Source organism: Falco punctatus (assembly GCF_963210335.1).
Source record: "Falco punctatus genome assembly, chromosome: 6".
In the NCBI taxonomy this organism is placed as follows: Eukaryota; Metazoa; Chordata; class Aves; order Falconiformes; family Falconidae; genus Falco; species Falco punctatus.
In genome coordinates this window covers 21102314-21120507 of record NC_137585.1, presented here as the reverse complement: position 1 = coordinate 21120507, position 18194 = coordinate 21102314, and the positions used below count along the sequence as shown (strand labels likewise).

At 35.8% G+C, this 18194-nt stretch overlaps 1 protein-coding gene across 1 annotated transcript in view; it reads left to right on the top strand.

Moving 5' to 3' along the window:
* PIK3C2G (phosphatidylinositol-4-phosphate 3-kinase catalytic subunit type 2 gamma) overlaps positions 1-18194 on the top strand; it is a 288176-nt gene that overhangs the window by 38085 nt on the left and 231897 nt on the right. Inside the window, exon 2 of the mRNA XM_080391788.1 lies at positions 5133-16883. The gene's annotated coding sequence lies outside the window, so the exon portion shown is untranslated. The remainder of the gene's footprint in view (positions 1-5132; positions 16884-18194) is intronic.

Genomic DNA, 18194 nt, shown 5'->3' with positions numbered 1-18194 from the left:
CTTCAATTTTGATAAACCTGCTCCTTACACTTTTCTTATCACATATACATACACATACACATATTCCTTATCTTAGAAGCAGATTTAAGATTAATGTTCTTTTTTTCAAATGCCTTTATGGTAAGTGCTTTCTGCCACTGCCCCAGACACCACCATACAGGAAATGTTTCATAATTAATTCAGTATGTATGTGAATTTTCTTACAGTTTCTCATGTTTGGTTTGTTGTTTTTTTTTTTGTTGCTTGGTTGGTTTGTTTTGCTTTTAAAATAAATTTCTCTTGGCAGAAGTTTTAAGCAGAAGTCAGAACAATGCCCTGGTCTGTGGGGAATCTGGTTGAGAAGGGTGTTTTGTGAGTCCATTCTACATTATGCCCCCCATTTAAAAAATATTTATAGTTCAAAAAAACAGACCAACAAACAACCAACCCCCAAAACCAGCCCTAAAAACCTTAAAAAGCTTGCATTCACTAGCATTTTCATTAAGGGTAGTTAAAAGCTCTATAACTGTTCAGCTGTTGCCAATAGCATTTTCATATTGCACCTTCTGGGGGTTACAATCTTGCTATTTAAAAATAAATAGACTGATATATAGGCAGACACACCAAAAAGAGGTAGTATTACTGACAACTCCACTATAACTTTCAGCCCGTTAACATAAAACTCCACCACTAAATCTCTCAGGGTAAACTATGCAGAGATAGAAAAGCCCCAAGGTATTAAGAGTGATTTTGATATAAATTCCAATTTTATTTTATGACCATTTTACAGCTGCTTCTAGATATCTTCTCTCGTAAACTACAAGGTACAAGGCAAATGTTACCGCTTTTTTTTTTTTTTTTCCTGCAGGGTTTCAGACAGTTGGTTTATTGTGACATGTTAGCAGCCCTTTCTCTGCACTGCACATTCATAAGAATGAATTTTAATGAGAGTAAGCTAGCAGAAGACCCATAAAGAAGATACGATTATGTTTTAAGTATTCATAAAAAAGTTACATTAAATTTACACATTTTGATTTTGTCTGTGACAGTCAAAAGAAATAGACTGAGAGCATATGAGGCTATGTAAATCCATTCATTTGGAATGACTTTATTGTATGGGCTGCATATTCAGAAAACATTTCTCCATGCAAACAGGAAAGCTTTTTGCTGGGGAAGGCCAGATGGAGGGGGGAAAAAAGAAAAAAAAAAAAAGTAAGAATGCAGGAAGTCACAGGCGAGTGCCAGAGTACTAATCACTGTTAGCATCATTGCTGAATGATGTCATGCATGCATATATGGTTATAGGGTAAAACCTTTGCTTGGTCACTGAACAGGGGTAAGAAGTCAGAAAACAATAAGTTGCTAGTATCCTTGTTTTAAACCCCCACAAGGATTTTTCTTATTGGAAATTGGTTGGAATTAAAGATTGATGGGACACTTTGAATATTGTTATGTATCTTAGCTTAAAAGTTTAAACTCTTTGACTTGTATTACTAATAGTGTAATTCTAGGTTGCCTAGGTTTCTTCCCTGCTTCTCTCTTCTTATTGTTTCATAACAAAATTTGACAGTATTATGTGCTGTCAGATTAGGGAAAAATATTACTAGATAAAGCAAATAATAAATAAAAATTTCTACTACCTTTAAGGAAAAAATGTTCTTGTTCTACAAGAAATATTTACCCCCTCACTGTGGGGATGTTAATGCTACAAGATTTTTTTATTACCGTGATGTAGTTCCACTAAGTACCAGAAGATAACTTTTAATCTTCAGATAAAGACATCATTTACTGACCTCTTCATCACTCTCTGTAAGCAGGTTAGTAAACATTAAAAGTGATTTAATGAATGTGTATAAACTTTGTGAAAAAGCTAGCAGCATACTCAGTTATTCTTAGATTCCAGGCTTATGGCCAGGACCCTTGATGTGCAGAGGGTAAACAACTCTAATTGTACTAATGTAGGTCGGTAATGCCTGTCTAATACCTCTTTTCTCCTGTTCTAGATGATACCATTCCCTACCAATATGTTTAAAATATGTGTGAGCTGAAATCTTCTCAAAAAATGGTTTGATTAGAATTTAGCTTCTGGTGCTGTTTTACATGCTTTTTTTCCCTATATATCTGTTTTAAAGTTCAAAGTAATATATTGTTACGAATATCAAAAGTAAACACTTCACATTTTCTCATATTATTTTTCAGCTTTGCTCATCATAGATATAAGATGAATAAACTTCTGATTTAGAAAAAATAATCAGGTGACTAAAAATATGTTGTTTAGGGAAATGAAGTCTTTGTTGAAAGTTTTGTTTGCCATTTGGGTACTGGGATTTGTTTCTTTAGTGGCCTGCCACAGCTGGTTTCTTAAATATAAACACCATGACTCTTCTGAAGTTCACGGGAATGAAAGGGGACCCAGTAGAAGTTATGACTCTTTTTTTTTTTTTTTTTATTATTTTTTTTATTTTTTATTCTTTCATTGGGTATGTCGGTGGAAATATGGACCTATTCTTATCCCATTTGTTCTTTGACTGCATTTTTATTCAACTACTTAATTCTATCAATCTATCACAGTACAAATATTCTGCCTAATAATTTTTCTTTCATTATCAGTTTAGACATGATAGGATCTTTATTTGATGTTTTTGTCTTTAAAAAGAAAAAACCCAACCTGGTAACCAATTTCTGTTCAAATCTCTTTTAAGATAGCTAAAAAACGCCTAATCCCTAATCAATTATCTTATTGTAGACATTCCGAGCCATATCAAGCTGTGAACAACCCTGAATTTCTGAATGTATGTTAAAAACTCTGTTTTGTGAGTTTGAGACTGAAAGCCTAGTAGTACAGGAGTGTTTGTTATGGAAGTATTTCATTTGAACCTTGTTCAGTCAGAGGGAGTAGTAGGTAAATCCTGGTCTGTTGATTTATTACCTTTGAGGTCCATTGATGTATTTATTACCTTTGAAGTTCTTTGCCAGTCCCACGTGGGAGCCTGCCTATTAGCAGCCCTAAATAGCAGTTTCCCAGTCAAATGGCTAAGCCTTCTCCTCCATGCTGGAGGTCTCTCTAAAATACCCCAAAAGACCTTTTTGCCAGCTAAGTGTGTATTTGTTTGTAGATTGGATGTGTGAAGGACGAATAGTTTTGCCTCAAAAAGCCTTGAGCTTCATTAATGGTTTTCAATTCTTAGTATAAGTTTAATTCTTCATAAATACAGATTAGCCTAGCAGAAATATAGTAATCAATGTTACATTATGGGAAGTCCGCTAGTTTTATTCTGAAAGGACTGAGATACTTTAGAAATGCACTTTTCACGCTTGGATACAAAGTCTCAGTTTCACTTTATACTTAAATGTAGTTGCACCTTGCCAATCTGAGTGTCTAGATGCACAATTATCTCAAATGTGTGCATTGGTTTTAGAAAATTGGATCTTGTATGTTGTAAACACTTAACTATGATTTAGATTAAGGACATTCTTGATGCAGTCTTTATATAACATATGTAGCTGTCACATCAACTAGCCTAAGAAATATATTTCATACGATATACTGATACTACTTGACTGAAAATAACATTTACAAACACAGTCTTATAGAGGCTGGTAGAATAGAGTTTTCCGCAGTAAATAGTTGAAGTACACATTGGTTATATCTCAGATATCCAAATATTCTGGAAAAAGTGCTTCTATTATGCTGCATTCCCAGCTTTCACAGAAAAAATAATTTATGAAGTATATGACATCATAGTAAATGATTAGTGATGTGTAGATCATTAATTTTCCACTATCAAACAAGAAAAGTGATTGAGCAGTATTCATCATTGCAATAAACCAAATTAAACAAGATGTTTCCTAATGTGCTTTATCCTGAATAACAGGAGCATGTGAAATGATTCAGCACAGGAAGGGAACATTTAGCGCTTTCGCCCCAGGCTCGCATGCCACTGATACCATCTAACTAAATTTATGTTGTTAAACAGCCAGGCTCCTGGGGGGATGCTTACTTGGGTTTAGAGAGTGGTTTATTTTGGTAACAGCTTTTTCTGTTTGTAGTCAGTTTAAGAGGATATGAATTCTATTATTTGTGAATTCATATGTTTATCATTCATATGAATGATATTATAAATATCATAAATCATCATTATTCATATCAGAATCTGTTCTCATTGGTTTAACCAAACAGGGTTATAACCTCAACTGAGTATACAGCTAAAACATGTATAGATAACAAGGTAGACAGTTACTCTGAGTTTATGGTATATTTGTATTTGGCTGACTTCTTTCTCATCTGGGTTTCTAAGATGCTCAATAAATAATTAGATATTTTTTTTCACTTGCTCTCTTGATAATTTCTACCGTTGTTCATTGGATAGGTGCTGTAGTTCACAACAGTTTGAGGAAGACACTTTTATATTTCCCTACTGTATAACTAGAAATAGCTCCTGGGCAAGAAGCTATGGTGCTTTTATTACTGTAATTTTAATTTTGCATTTTGAGAGAAGGTGACAAGATAAGCACAGAACTGTCTGATCTTCCTCTTTTTATATATGTTAATGCTTACACCTGTTGTTCACTCAGGTCCTTCCAATCTCCCAGTTCAACGCTGTACTAGTTTTAGGGGGATCTGTCATGAAGGATTGAACATAGTTATTTAAAAACAAACAAACAAACAAAATCCTAATCTGAATTACATAGAAAGCAGAGGTTAGTCTCTCCATGAAAGCTGTAGGTATGTCAGTGACTTGCTGTATGTAACTGGATTTTCAGTCCAGTTTATGTTAATATCATCAATTTGTTAATTTATATCTTTGCAGTTTCCAGGTACTGCTTTAATTTGAGCCTCCTGAGTGAGATGCAAGTTCTGCTTACTCAATAGCTGATTTCCTGGAACTGTGAAGTGGATTTTTGCTGGTTTGGGTTTTTTCCCCTCCCTTTTTCCTTTGATATTCTTACCACCTTAGTCTGGCTCAGCTGTAGCTGAAAAAGAAAGCAAAAAAGAAACAAATGTCTCCATAGGTGAATGCAACACCTGGAATAAACAACGCAGATAATTTACAAAAATGAAACCTGATCTAACTGCATTGTAACACAGAATCTGTGGCAGGAAATGTCATGTTTTCATATGTCACCTTACCAAGTTCTTATGCTGCCTTCAGCTTGTGGGTGATGGTGTGGACACAGCTGCAGTGAAGAGGCAATCTTTCTCCTGCCTATGGCTGTCAGAAAGCAGGACCTCAGTACAGGCTTCTCAGCTACTGTGAAGTAACAGGACATCCCTACCATTCTGGGAGGCCAGGCACCAAACACGACCTCTTGGTGAGTTCAGCCAGTGGAACATGAGGAACCTGTTGTCTACATCTTGAGTGGGGTGAGAGCCAGGGCTCAGTAGGACCTATGCTGTTAATGTGGAGCAAACTCCTTCATCAGCTGCCACACAGCACCTTTACACAGCACCAGGTGCCACCACCTGACACTTACAGACACCTCATCACAGGGTAGCTTCTTACTGGTGTAAGTTAATGTACTGTTTCTTAGGAAACCGCTTTGATGGTGGTGCCTCTTTAAGAGTCTTTGGTCAGACCATACTTCTCTAAGTTTCATAAGTCCGTGAATAACTTTTTACATTCTCTGTTTAGCATAGTCTACTTGTATTGGTATTTTGGTGAATTGGACACTCAATCATTATGGTACCTGAATTAGCGTTGTCTGTACACATGTTTTCATCTTGATGAAGAACAGCGAGTTAAATGCATTACATTAATAAAAAAGTTACTAGGGGATACTGCTTTTCCTCTTGCTGTTTGATGAATAAATAGGAGCTTTTGTTTCAAGTGCAGTAAATCTCACAAATACCCAAAGCATTAAAATATCAATCTTTTTTCCACTGTAAAATAAAATCTTAAGTGTAAAACAGAAGACTTTCGATTAGCAATTATGAGTTCATTTAGCCTGTCCAATTTTCTGACAGGTTTTATTTTTCAATTTTCATAATGAAAATATTTCCAGAAAGTAAACAAACTTTTAACATAGATGCACAAGTTTGTGCAGTGGATTGCAAAGATTATTTTTTTGTGCTTTTTCATGGGAATTTGGGACTTCTTTTTAAAAAAAAAAAAACACACCACAGTGAAATTATGGTAAAACAAATGCTTCTAAAGACTATATAATGTCTGCAAGAAATAATTTTATTATCACAATATTATGCCTGTCTTACTATTGTTATCTATAGAAAAAAATGGCTACCAGAAATATTTTTCCTATTTCTTTTCTAATAGGGTTTTTGTTTTGTTCACCCATCGGACCTCAGTCTGCTAGCTTCTGTTTTTGAGTAAATTCAAACATGGTTTTGATAAAAGCTGAAGTATTTTACTGTAACAACAGATCAATCAAGTGATAAGGACTCTTTAATTGAAAACTTTTGTATTGGGGAAGAAAGGCTTCTTTGTCAAGGGAAAAGCAGAAAGCTAACAGAAAAATTTTCATGTATAGTGTAATAATATCCTGAAAGAGACAGAAGATAATGATATATCCAACGATGTTACGAATAAAGTAAAACATGTTTTATACTGTAAAGTGAAAAGTATCAAGTCAAACTTTGTCACTGTAACTAAATGCATAATATTCTTATAGTATTTTCATTGCTATGGGCATAAGACTTCCCTATTAATGCCGAGATACGATGTCATCGTATAAGTCACCTTTCATATCACTATTTTGTTCATATTATTGCTAGAATTATCTGCAAACCTATTTGTATATAAGCATGTTTTTATATAAGGATGGAAGTTGCCTCGATTTCTGGTGCTCTTATTAAATAAATCATAACAATATTTTTATTATAATAATAATTCTGACCTTGTTTTTTAACTTCCTTATCTTTTCTGCTTTGTGACATGCCTACAGGAAGCAAATTTTGACCAGCCTCACAGTGTCATAGTGAATGAAACTAATCTGTTCTTAATGGTAGGGAAAAAAAAAAAAAGAAAAAAAAAAAAAAAGAAATTAAGGGCGTCTGTCTGGAGTGGTTTTGTGGTGGGTTTTCCTTATTTTGTTGGTTGGGGTTTTTAAGTTCTATCCCTCTTATTTGATGATCAGCCTGGATCCCTGATTTGGGAGTGGATGTAAAAAGTTTGCAATACTTGGTAGCATTGAATTATAAATAGCATTAAGAAATTGATGTGTAATATAGATAATGCACAGATTATCTTTAATAATGCTCAGTCCAAACATACATAATGGATTTTTGTGAAGCAATGTCAATTTATAGGTCATCTGTGGATCTTGATTTTTCCTAGTGTGTGTATACACAACATAAAAATATTGGTTTGGTTGTCCCTAGAGTAAATCTTTCAAGACAGTTTTGTCTGCACAACTCAAAGGAGGCTAATGGAATACTACCCTGGCTTTGATCCTAGGCAAACTTAGAATCTGTTTCTGCATTGGTGTTTTCAGTAGTTTTTCTTTCAATAATTGGTAGAAATTAAATTTATTTATAATAAAAAAAAGACTGGGGAAAGCAATATACAGTGGTCTGTGATCCTGTTATGGTAGATTTGTTGAAAAGAGGCATTTTTGTGGTTTAATTGCTTTATTATTTTTTAACTTTTGCATCATAATTGTTTTCATTTTACAGACTCACTCCCTAACACTGATGCTTTACTTCAGCCAGGGAAATTACAAATAACTCGGAAATTATGAATGTTACAGTTAAAAACATATACTGTTGTTTCTCATCACTATATCTGTAGTGAATTGTTTTTTCAACTGTATACAGTTGTCACTGTAATGTGCTTGAAGTTTATTCCACTGGCCTGTTCCACAAACCAGTAGAACACCTTGCACCATGATACAATGCAAGTGCTCAGAAAGATTAACTATAGTGTGCAGTTACAGTTACACAGTTTTGCAATACCTCACATGCTAGTAAAGCATGATCTGGTACATTAATATGGATGAAATCAATATGTCTTAATATGGAGTCCCTCTATGACCACACTAATTGAATGGCTACCAGTGCTTACTGGTACAGATAATACTCAGTCAAGCTATTATTTTCAGTTCAGTGGAACAAGTCAACAGGAAACAGAACAAAACCTAACACTAGTTACATTTATAGATAGCAACCAAATCATGGAAGAACAAATACATTTGTGGATTTTGATACCAGGAAAAAAAGACAATTATTTCATATGATGGTTGATAATACAAATAATTTAAAGAAATCTTTTCTAAAATTGGTCTGTAATTTTCTTTGCTAAATATAAGTTGAAGCAAGGTTTTCAGTTTGCATGATGTGGACTACAAGACTTAAAGAATTCACAGCAGCAAAGAGACTATCCCATGAAGTCTGAATGAGGTGCAGTGCTATCAGAGCATATGTCAAAGACTAGTAACAGTATCATCTGCAGAACTGAAATACATGTATTACACTTTGACAGAAGAACCATTCTGGACTTCTAGTATTGATAATAAATGTTGCAGTTAAGATTAGAGAAAACTTTAAGATAAAGTAATTGGCCTGGTAAAATGAAGATATTAATTGAAGAATGAATGAACCCATTTTCTGATTGTAGTCAATTATAACTGAACTACTTCACATAAAATTTAAGCACTGCATGCAGTATCTTTATAAACAGCTTTATTAGTTAATTCTGGTAAAATCTGCAAGGTAAAAACTGAAGTCACAAAGTGAGTATTGCATGGCATTAGGTATCAGTAGTGGGAGGAAGTGGGATCTCCTGAGTCTATACTGTTTCTTCTAAAGTGACATTGAGACATTTCAGTGAGGCACAACAAAGTAGCTTGAACTGCTCCTCACTGTGCTGTTGTTGAGTATCCTGCACTGCTTTAAAAAGTATTTATTTCAGTTAGTGACTTCTTCCAGTTAACTGAAAATCAAGTAACTGCTCTCTTCTTAGTACTCTGTGGAAAAGCACAGGCACAAAAATGATCCTGAAGTACTTTGTTCAAGCAAAAAACATTTGAGATATGAACGTGATGAATTACTGTATTTACACGTTGATTTTGTTAATTATTTATTTTTCAAGTAGTGACTAGTTTATAAACAAATAATAAGTATTTTCTCTGGGTCTCATGTTAACTACATTCGTACTTGCTAGACCCTGTATTCACCTTTTGGCTTATCCTGACTGACCAGGGAAGTGCTGGTCCCAACATCTGCAGATGTGTTCTCACAAGGGGAAAATGGGTGGTTTGGCCCAGTTGTCCCTCTGCTTCTGATGTCCTTTACTGTAATTAAAATGGCTGGTTTTTATCTTTGAAGTTTCTGAGGCCTAAAGGATGGTCTAGCAAATAATGAAATAAAAATGTGGGGTTCTCTTTGAGTCTGTAAATCATGCTTAGTAGCAACTGGTTTTTCTGAGTGGAGAGAGAGATAACAGTAGGGAGGAAAGAGGAGTAGGGAAAAAAACAGGAGATTATGCTACCTTGCCTTAGCACCTTGTCAAGAAAAAATCTTATGTTTTCCCCTGTTCAGGTTAGAAAATTATGAGCCCTAGTTTTAATCCCCAGTTCACAGAAGCAGAACACCAGGTAGTTATTTCTAGCATCTGTTTGTCATAAAGTAAGGTATACCCTAAAGAGACACTCTTCATAAACACTGAGCACCAGAAATACTGTTCGTATTAAATTGGACCACATGAATAATACAGAAGTCATGAATTTAAATTATTACTGGCATTTGGAGAAAATGGCAGTGTTTCAGCCATTAAATAACAACTTTGCTTTATTTCTGGAAACAGAAAGTTATTAAGTTGTAAATCATACTGGTGCTATGGCTCAGATATATTTCTGGTTCTCAAACCATCCAGACATATCTCAGCAGTACTCTGTTGCACTAAAATTGTTTGTTCAAAGGTCTTCAGCCCACTTCTGTGAGATAAGTGAGCCGTAGCCGTGCTGTAATGGCATTATATTATCGTACTAGGTCTAAGTTCCAATGTTTGTGGAGCCAAAGTATCATGGAGGTTTTTAGGTGGATTTTCTAACCCATCTTGTGTTTGCTTCTGCAGTCCCCTAACTGATGGTGTCAGAACAGCTGTTAAAGGCTAACTAGGGTGCAGTATAATACGCAGTACTGTCACAGAAACATTTTCACCCTGATCTTTGAATTTTACCTTTGATGTATCCTTAACAGAGCAGGACTAAAGCTTTGCCAGATGATGACCTACATGGGTAAATTAGTATCTTTGTAGTCTGCAGTGCTCATGATTTCCTTTTCCTATTCCTGGTGTCCCTTCACCCTCTCAACCTGCTCTCTAGCTAGTGAAATTAAGTTGAGGTGAGTTGGAAAAGTAAGTGTTGCAACACATGACTACATGTCAACGAGGTCTATAAGGGGCTTATGTAAGAATGTAAAGGAGGAGAACATGTTTAATTCATAATTTTGGCACAGGAAACCAAAACCTTCCCTTCTTTACCTTAAGAATGTCCTGAATGATCATGGAAGGAATCATTTAATTTTCCCAGGACTTTGCTTTATAAAGTATGGATGCTGTATTTGCACAAATGCCAAAAAATAAATACAAGAAGAACTAGATGATTTCAGTTTAAGAGGAGTCTCTGCAGTTCATGTTTGGTGGAAAATAAACTGGATGTAGTGACCATTAGAAAGGATTTCTTTGGACTTTCCAACAGGTAGGTCTCTTGTTGCTTCAGTTGTTACTTCAAAGAGGGAAACTCAAGAGAACATAGAAAGATCTACGAAAGGTTAGAGAAGTCATCTGAAAAGCTCAGAGACTTAAGTATGTAGAAGTTTCACCCTTCTTGTAATCAGAGATACAAAAGATATCAGAAACCAGAATATGAAGCAGGGGAAAACACAGATACAAAAGAGTTGCAAATCTGGCATAACAAAAATAAACTCCAAGAGGAAAACACCTCTGGAGACTGAAAGAAGCACTGAGCAGCACAGGAGGCTGTGTGCTAGAGCTTAGGCTGTGTACAGGTAAGATTTGATAAAAGTCAAGCTCACTTAGACCTGGTGAAAGAAGTCAAGCAAATAGAAGAAGGTTTTTCAGCTTTGTATGTAAAAAGAGACTAAAGAAAGAAAAACCTAGCTTGTAGGATGGGATAAGATATAGTGTAAAAATGGAAAAATTAATAAGCCTCATTATCTGTAAGAATGGTTAGTCTGAGTGTGGGCTCAAAGACAGGAAAGAAAAAGGGAGAGAGGGAATGAAAGTGGAGATGCAGATTATCTTAAAATAGTAACTTAATGACATTGAAGTAACCAAAATAAATTGAGGTTTAGCAGTGCAAACTGTTTTGTCATGTCTACAAAGTGCAGACTGCTACTTTTGCAGAAATCTGAGATGAACAACTTGGGTTGAGTGGGCACTCATAGAGTACTTCTGAGCTGCCACCACCGTAGTGTGTCTGTGGGACAGGAAAACACATACTGAAAGTGAAACGGAGGCAATTATTTCTACAGAGACAGGACAGTTATTGCCATTATATAGGCACTTGCCATCTGCCTACAGAACTGCATACAGTTCTGGTCGCCCATATTCCAGGAACACAATAAACCCAAGTTGGAATAGGAGAAGTACTACAAAGATGACGAAGGGGAGATGGCTTTTGGAGAACCTGCCCAAGAACAGGAAACTAGAAGAGCTGTTTTTTCAGTCTAGTAAGAAAAATCTGAGAGAGGTTGTTCTGGTAATGGAGCATTAAAATAAAAAACATCACTGCCACATAAGTTATTATGCAAGGTAAAACTCTGGCAACATTGAATTTTTTTTGGTGTTTGGATGGGGGAGAAAGGGAGGTTAATCCTATCCTGTCATTAGCAAATAAGCTACCTTGTTTAAAGTCACAGGTTGTTTTTTTTTTTCCCCCACACAAAGATTCATATAGTATTCATATCCCAATCTATTATGGCCACCAGTGCACCACAAATCATGTTAGTTTTTTTCTGCTATGAGGAGTGTTTTTACTTAAGGGAAACAAATATTCCCACATTCCTAAAATAATTTGCCTATTACCACTTTCCTCCCTCACACATGCCAGGAATTCTCCTGGCTTTTGAAACATCAGTGTTGAAAATTAACTGCATTTTTAAAGTTGTAATAGTCTTTCCTCCATCAAATACATTTGTATGATCCACATGAAGACAACAGTCAGATTTGAGTTGTTCCACCACAAAGTGGCAGATAAAACGGAAATACCAAATAGTTTTTCAGGCTAATTAAATCAAAGCAATGGCAAGGCAGCCACAGTTTAGATTCAGATATTTCTCAAGAAAGCATAGTAAAAATAGGTTAAGCCTCCCTTTTGGTGTCCCATGGTGTTAAATATTGCTAAAGCCATTAGCTTTCTTTTGCCACTTTTCAATTAATCTTCTCTTCACAGAAATAAACATTTTAATAAGCATATACAGTAACACCAATCACTGATGGTAATTACTCTAAGTAAAATAGCTATTTTTATTGCAGTGAATATAAAATGACAATTTTAATTATGTAAAGTCTCTAATGCCTTGGTGATTTCAGCCCACTTTCCATGTTTGTGCATGAAAGCTGGCTCCATATTTTTACTGTTACCAAAGTTACAAGGAGATATTATTGGGCTTTAAATGTTTATTGTCATCTTAGCAAAGTGGCTTTTATTTTTTGTTTATGTTCTAAAAGCTTGGCAGAGTAGTGGCAATCCACACACTAATGGCTAATCTGGGTTTGAGCCAAAAGAACAGTAATAGCTACAAGCACAGGAAAACATCTGAAAAGTAAATGCCAAATGAATCCTTGATGTAACTCTTTTGCCTTAGCGCAGTTACACTAGAGAATACATTTTTCACAGTGTGCATCCTGTTATAATCCATTACCTTCTGAGGGGGCTTGCATGTGTCGGGACAGTCAAGCACACTAGGTTCAACGGTTGCCTTTATTTGAAAGAATCCCAAATCCCTCTGCTAGTTTTGGCCTGGGTGCCCTGCTACTCAAAATAGCTGAACATATTTAATCTCCTATTGAGAAGCCTAAATAAATTACACTGTTACAACTGAATTTAGGATGTTATAACTTCCCCTTGAATGCCATAAAATCCTAGAATGATAAGATTTACCTATCAGTAAAATAGGTATATAACAAGTCAAAATAGTTGTGTTTTAACAGTAACACTGTGATTTTTTGACTTTGTTCAATTTTGAATGCTACCATTTTGATACTTGCTGTATTTCATTTTTTTATTTAAGCTGTTAGTATGCTTATTGATTCCCACAAAATAGGACAGTTGTTTTCTTGCAAAGTATATGTCAGGTTATTTATCCTTGCTATGAGCTTAGCCCTGCTCTGTAGACAACAAAAATATTTGCTCCTACTGCAGGGTTTTAGATTCATGATGCTCCATTTTTGGCAAAAGGAGGAAAAAGAAGGAAGATTCAACCTCCATTCAAGGAGGTTTTTGAAAAAATTGAAAAAGTGTTATCTCTTAATAATGATCTACTGAAAAAGAAAGTAGCTAAAGGCCGAGGCACCCACCTTAATAGTCTGTCATTAATAATAATTTTATTTAACCGAACGGTGGGACACAATGCTTCACTGATTTTAAATGGGTGACAGTAGAAAGTACCTTGGACTTCCCACCACCCCACAGTCTTTGTATTCTTTCTATTGCAGGGGTTTCATTTCTTCATGACTTCACTCACTCTAGTCACACGTATTGTCACAGTACATCGTGTGAGAAACGCCTGGTCCTTCTTTGTCTGCAGGGGCTTTCCCTACTGGCAGCTGTTAGCTGTAACTGAATAGCTCTGTTCAGTTCTCTGATCACTGGTTGTGGACACCGTGCTTTCCTAGCCAGGTGAAGTCTGTTAGATCTCTAGCAATCTCTTCTTTTTTCCTCTATCTTCTGAGTCTGCTTTTGATAATTTTTTTCAGTAGCACTATCATTTCCAAACAACAGCACCAGAGCCTGTAGTAACTGGACAAATGTAATATTAACATTCACCATTTCTGTTTTCTGTCTCTGTTACTGATTACTGTAATCAAGTTTATACATTATCTCTCAAAATTTGTATTCAGTCATAAACTAGTCTTAATCCATCAAAAACCTGGCTGCATTCTTGTCTGAGTTTCTAATAATCTTTTTTTGAATTGTTTTTTTATCAGAGCATTGCTGCTGTTACTTGGAGAATTTTTGTGATCTCCCCATCATTCATTGAAGACTGTGATATCATGTATGTCTTGACCTGCATATTCTTTATGGGTTGATGAGCATTTCAGCTGATCAATGCTGTTATTTTACCTGTGTAAGTGAATGACTTTTGTTCTGACTTCTGAGCCTTCGTAGTGTGAAAAAGATTTTCTTTGGAGATAGCTGCCAATACCATCTGGTACAAATGCCATTGTAAACTCAGACTTCCACAGTTGTTCTGTACCTCTTGGGGAATGAGATCACATCTATTCTCCAGAAATCTATACATAACCCAGTGTCCTACCTGGTTTGGAAATCATTACATCTTTTTCTAAAGGCTATGTGACACCATTATCCCTTGTTTAAACATTTTTTGTTTGTTTGTTTGTTTTTCCCCAGGTTTGTTGAAACAAAGTGATTTACCTGCAAGACACTTGCTAAGATATGGTCAATATAGTAGTTGAATGCAACTAATTTCTTTTTTTCCATAGACTCCTTGAAAATGTCTTGGATTATTTCCACTTATATTCTCTGGTTGTATGAGGGTTTTTGTGCTTTACCTGCTCCCTTACTAGTAGTGATGCTCTTGGTTTCTTATCTTTCAAGGTTTTTCTCACCTTTAACTGTTTACACATATTCATATTTTAAATGCAGCAAATTTACAGCTGTATAGTCTCATTGGTGATTGTAGTCTATAGTCTACTAAGCCTGGCAGTCTCATTGTGTCCAATATGTTCTGCTTGCCATCCCGCTGTTAGCAAACAGGAGGATGGCAGAAACTGAAAGTAATCCTGTTTGTATGACCTGTACTCTGTGTGTCTTATTAATTTGTAACATTAATGCATCTGGGCTGCTCCATCTAGAAATCAATTGGTCTTTGACCCAGTAAGTGCTCCACATGCCCTAGGCTTTTCAGTCTGAGTGTTTTATGTGACTCTCTTGCCATCTTGGTCCTTCATGAAATGTTCCCCTTCATTCTTAGTCCCCTTTCCCTTGAATGCTTACTATATTGGACTCTTCCTTCTGTCATCTTGAGCATAACTAATAATTGATCCAAAATCCTTCCTTCCTGTGGGGATGGTAGAAGCCATGAAAGAAAGCCATTCTTTCAGAACTTACATGATTCCTAGCTCTATTCCATTGGTTTAGAAAAGAAGGTTAAAAAATGCCACCCTTCTGTCCTGAGCGTCATTCTGAACAGAGAATTAGAATACGGTTCAAATGAAATTGCCATTGGAAGGGTAAGTTGATTTTAACTGTTTAAAAAATCATGTGCAGAATGGTTAGAAATGGTTTTCTGTAAAGCCAGAAAAATGGAAGAAGTGAAACTCTTAAGATCATCTTTCTAAAGATTCAAATAAGAATGGCAGCTCTCTGTGATAATCTAAATGGGAGAATAAATGAGCATACTACACTGTCAGAGTGAAATTCAAAATGTTCCTCATACTCTGTAGAAATCATCTAGGTGAAATGATCTAGGCCAGGAGACAAGAACTAGTGCTAAGTGGCATACTTTGCAAATAAAATCAAGAACATGAGTAAAAAAGGGGCAGGGAGCATATCTGGCCATGCCACGGTATTCCGAAACTTAATATGGCTGTTGTAGATTACAAATTGTACTGGCCAATATTAGGCTGTTGTTAAGGGGGAGGGTAGGGGGAAGCCTAAACATTATTTGGGATTTACAAACAAGAATGAGGTGTTAGACCATCAAAGTGATTGCTCTTCCTCACTTCCAAATGGCCATAAACATTGACAGGTATTATTTTGGATACTGCTCTTTAAGAAAAACAGTGTGACTCTGGAGGAGGATAGCAAAGATGAGAAGTTTGGTGAGAAGTTTCAGATGACACTGAAATTAGGCAATACGAGTTGATATATTTTGAGTTTGAATATAAACATGAGCTTACATATGGTGAAATCCTGCTCCAATACATGGAGTCAAGGTAGTGATAATAGCTGAGAGGTACATTGGTGAACTTCAATCGGTTTGTTTTGCCTTATGACTAAAACAATGTCACGTCAAAGATACAGAATGTTTGATTGTTGAGGATGTTACTAGAAGAGACTGCATGCCCTTTGCAGAACAGTATACACTTTGATGCAGAACTGAGAAAGTTTGAAAGTGTCTGGTCTGCCTTCCACCAGGGAAAGAATAGCTCCATAATATGGGCATTGTATAGCCCCATAAATAATTTCCAGAATTGTCTGTTTCTTCTTAAAGAACAATTTCCTTGGGCTGATCATCAATAGACACACAACTGATTCCTCAAAAAAATTAAAGCATTTATAACATCATGCTGAAAAAACTTCTATTTAAATGATGTTTTTATGTAATCCTTTCCATGTGAGGTAATGTTAATGGTCTAAGATTCACATAAAGCTGCACACAAAACACAGTGAAATAGTGATAATCCTTCCTCTGATTTCAGTGAGCTATGAAAAAGGCTTCCACAAAAAGTAGATGTTGCTCCATGTTATGACCAGAGCAAAAAACCACACAGCCATGACTTTTCCAGTATTATTGATGGTCATTGGTTGTTCCTTCCTCATCTGTGCAGCGATGTAAGTGCGTATTTGGTGTGTGTTTGCAGGTTGCACGACATCTTGACAATGTGTGGTGAAATTGGGTTAGCACTAGAAGGAAGATATCTTAAGCTGACATTTCTGTTGTGCCAAATATTGCATGTTCTTTCTTTGAGCATTTGGCCCTTGACTGTCTACAATAAATTCAGCTGAGCTACAAGTCACAGGTCTGTATAGAGACATTTGTTTTGTAATGCTTCACAATTCTGAATAACTTCAGACTTTTTTTTAGTGCCGTTTATAATTACATTGATTTATTTTTTAAATTATTTTTTATTTCTTTTCCTAAATTATTTCTGCACCCCAGTATGTAACTCTGGCCTCCAGCACTGCAGGTCTCATGTTGCCTCAGTGATCTCTCACACTGTGTTATGAACTTATCAGCTGTGTTTGGTGTAGGCCTGGTACCAATTCCTGAAATATTCCCTTTCAGTTTCAATTGCATTTGAAAAGTTTTTTCTGTCATTGCCTATGATTTTTATTTTCTTATTCTTTTTGTTGTTGGGTGTTTTTTGGTTTTTTTGTTTTTTGTTTTTTGTTTGTTTGTTGGTTTGGTTTTTTTTAGATTAGAGGAATATGTTATCACACCTGCTGTTCAGGTGCAGCATTCTCTTCTAACAGTGTGCAAAGGCTGGAGCATCTGCCAGGTGCCTCAGTTCAGCTGTCCTGTTTCTTCTCAGCAATTCTTCTGTGTGGTGGTTCATGACTGGTGATGGTAGGGCCCAAAAAAAGAAATGCTTCTTTCCACTGCATCTTCTGCCAGCTACTTTCGGTCTCTGAGCAAAAGCAACTGACCATCTTTGATCTGGTTGACTGCCAGCCTTCTTTTTCCTGGTAGTGTGGTCATGAATAAACTTGTGTAGTTTTAGGGAAGCAGTTTTGGGAATGTCTGTCGTTGATGATGTGATGAAGATGAGAACTAGTCTGTCAACAGATTCAGGTCTGTTCTCCACATCTCACTTTTACTGGAATTGTTTTGTTGTTGTCTAGTAAAATGAGTCCTGTCTCCCTAGTTATCCTGTAGATGTTATTTTCCTTGAACCATCACTGTTACCACAGAATTTTAGGCCATCTTCTTTCAATCTTCTTTAAAAAAATCCAGAAGTAAATATGTCTGTTCTTTCAGTTGCTTAAAACACATAAAATAATAATAAAAAAAATCCATTTCCATTACATTCAGCCACAGTTGGCACTGCATCCATGCATAACACTCATTTACTATGTTAGTTTTGGATGACTCTTGAGATCTTGTGAAGGCACTCAGAGTAAATAACTGTGCTGCTTGGTCATCATTATTTCTGTTCTCCTGGAACCATAGTCCATGGATTTAAGATGCTTTTTTCTTAGTAAAAGGTAGAAGAATTTTGTTTATCAATTTAGGAAAAGATGTAGGACAAATGAGGAAGGCTTTCTATGAAATGGTTGGGTCCAGCCAGAATTAAACTGAAACCACACATTTGTAGCTTACATTCAAAGCC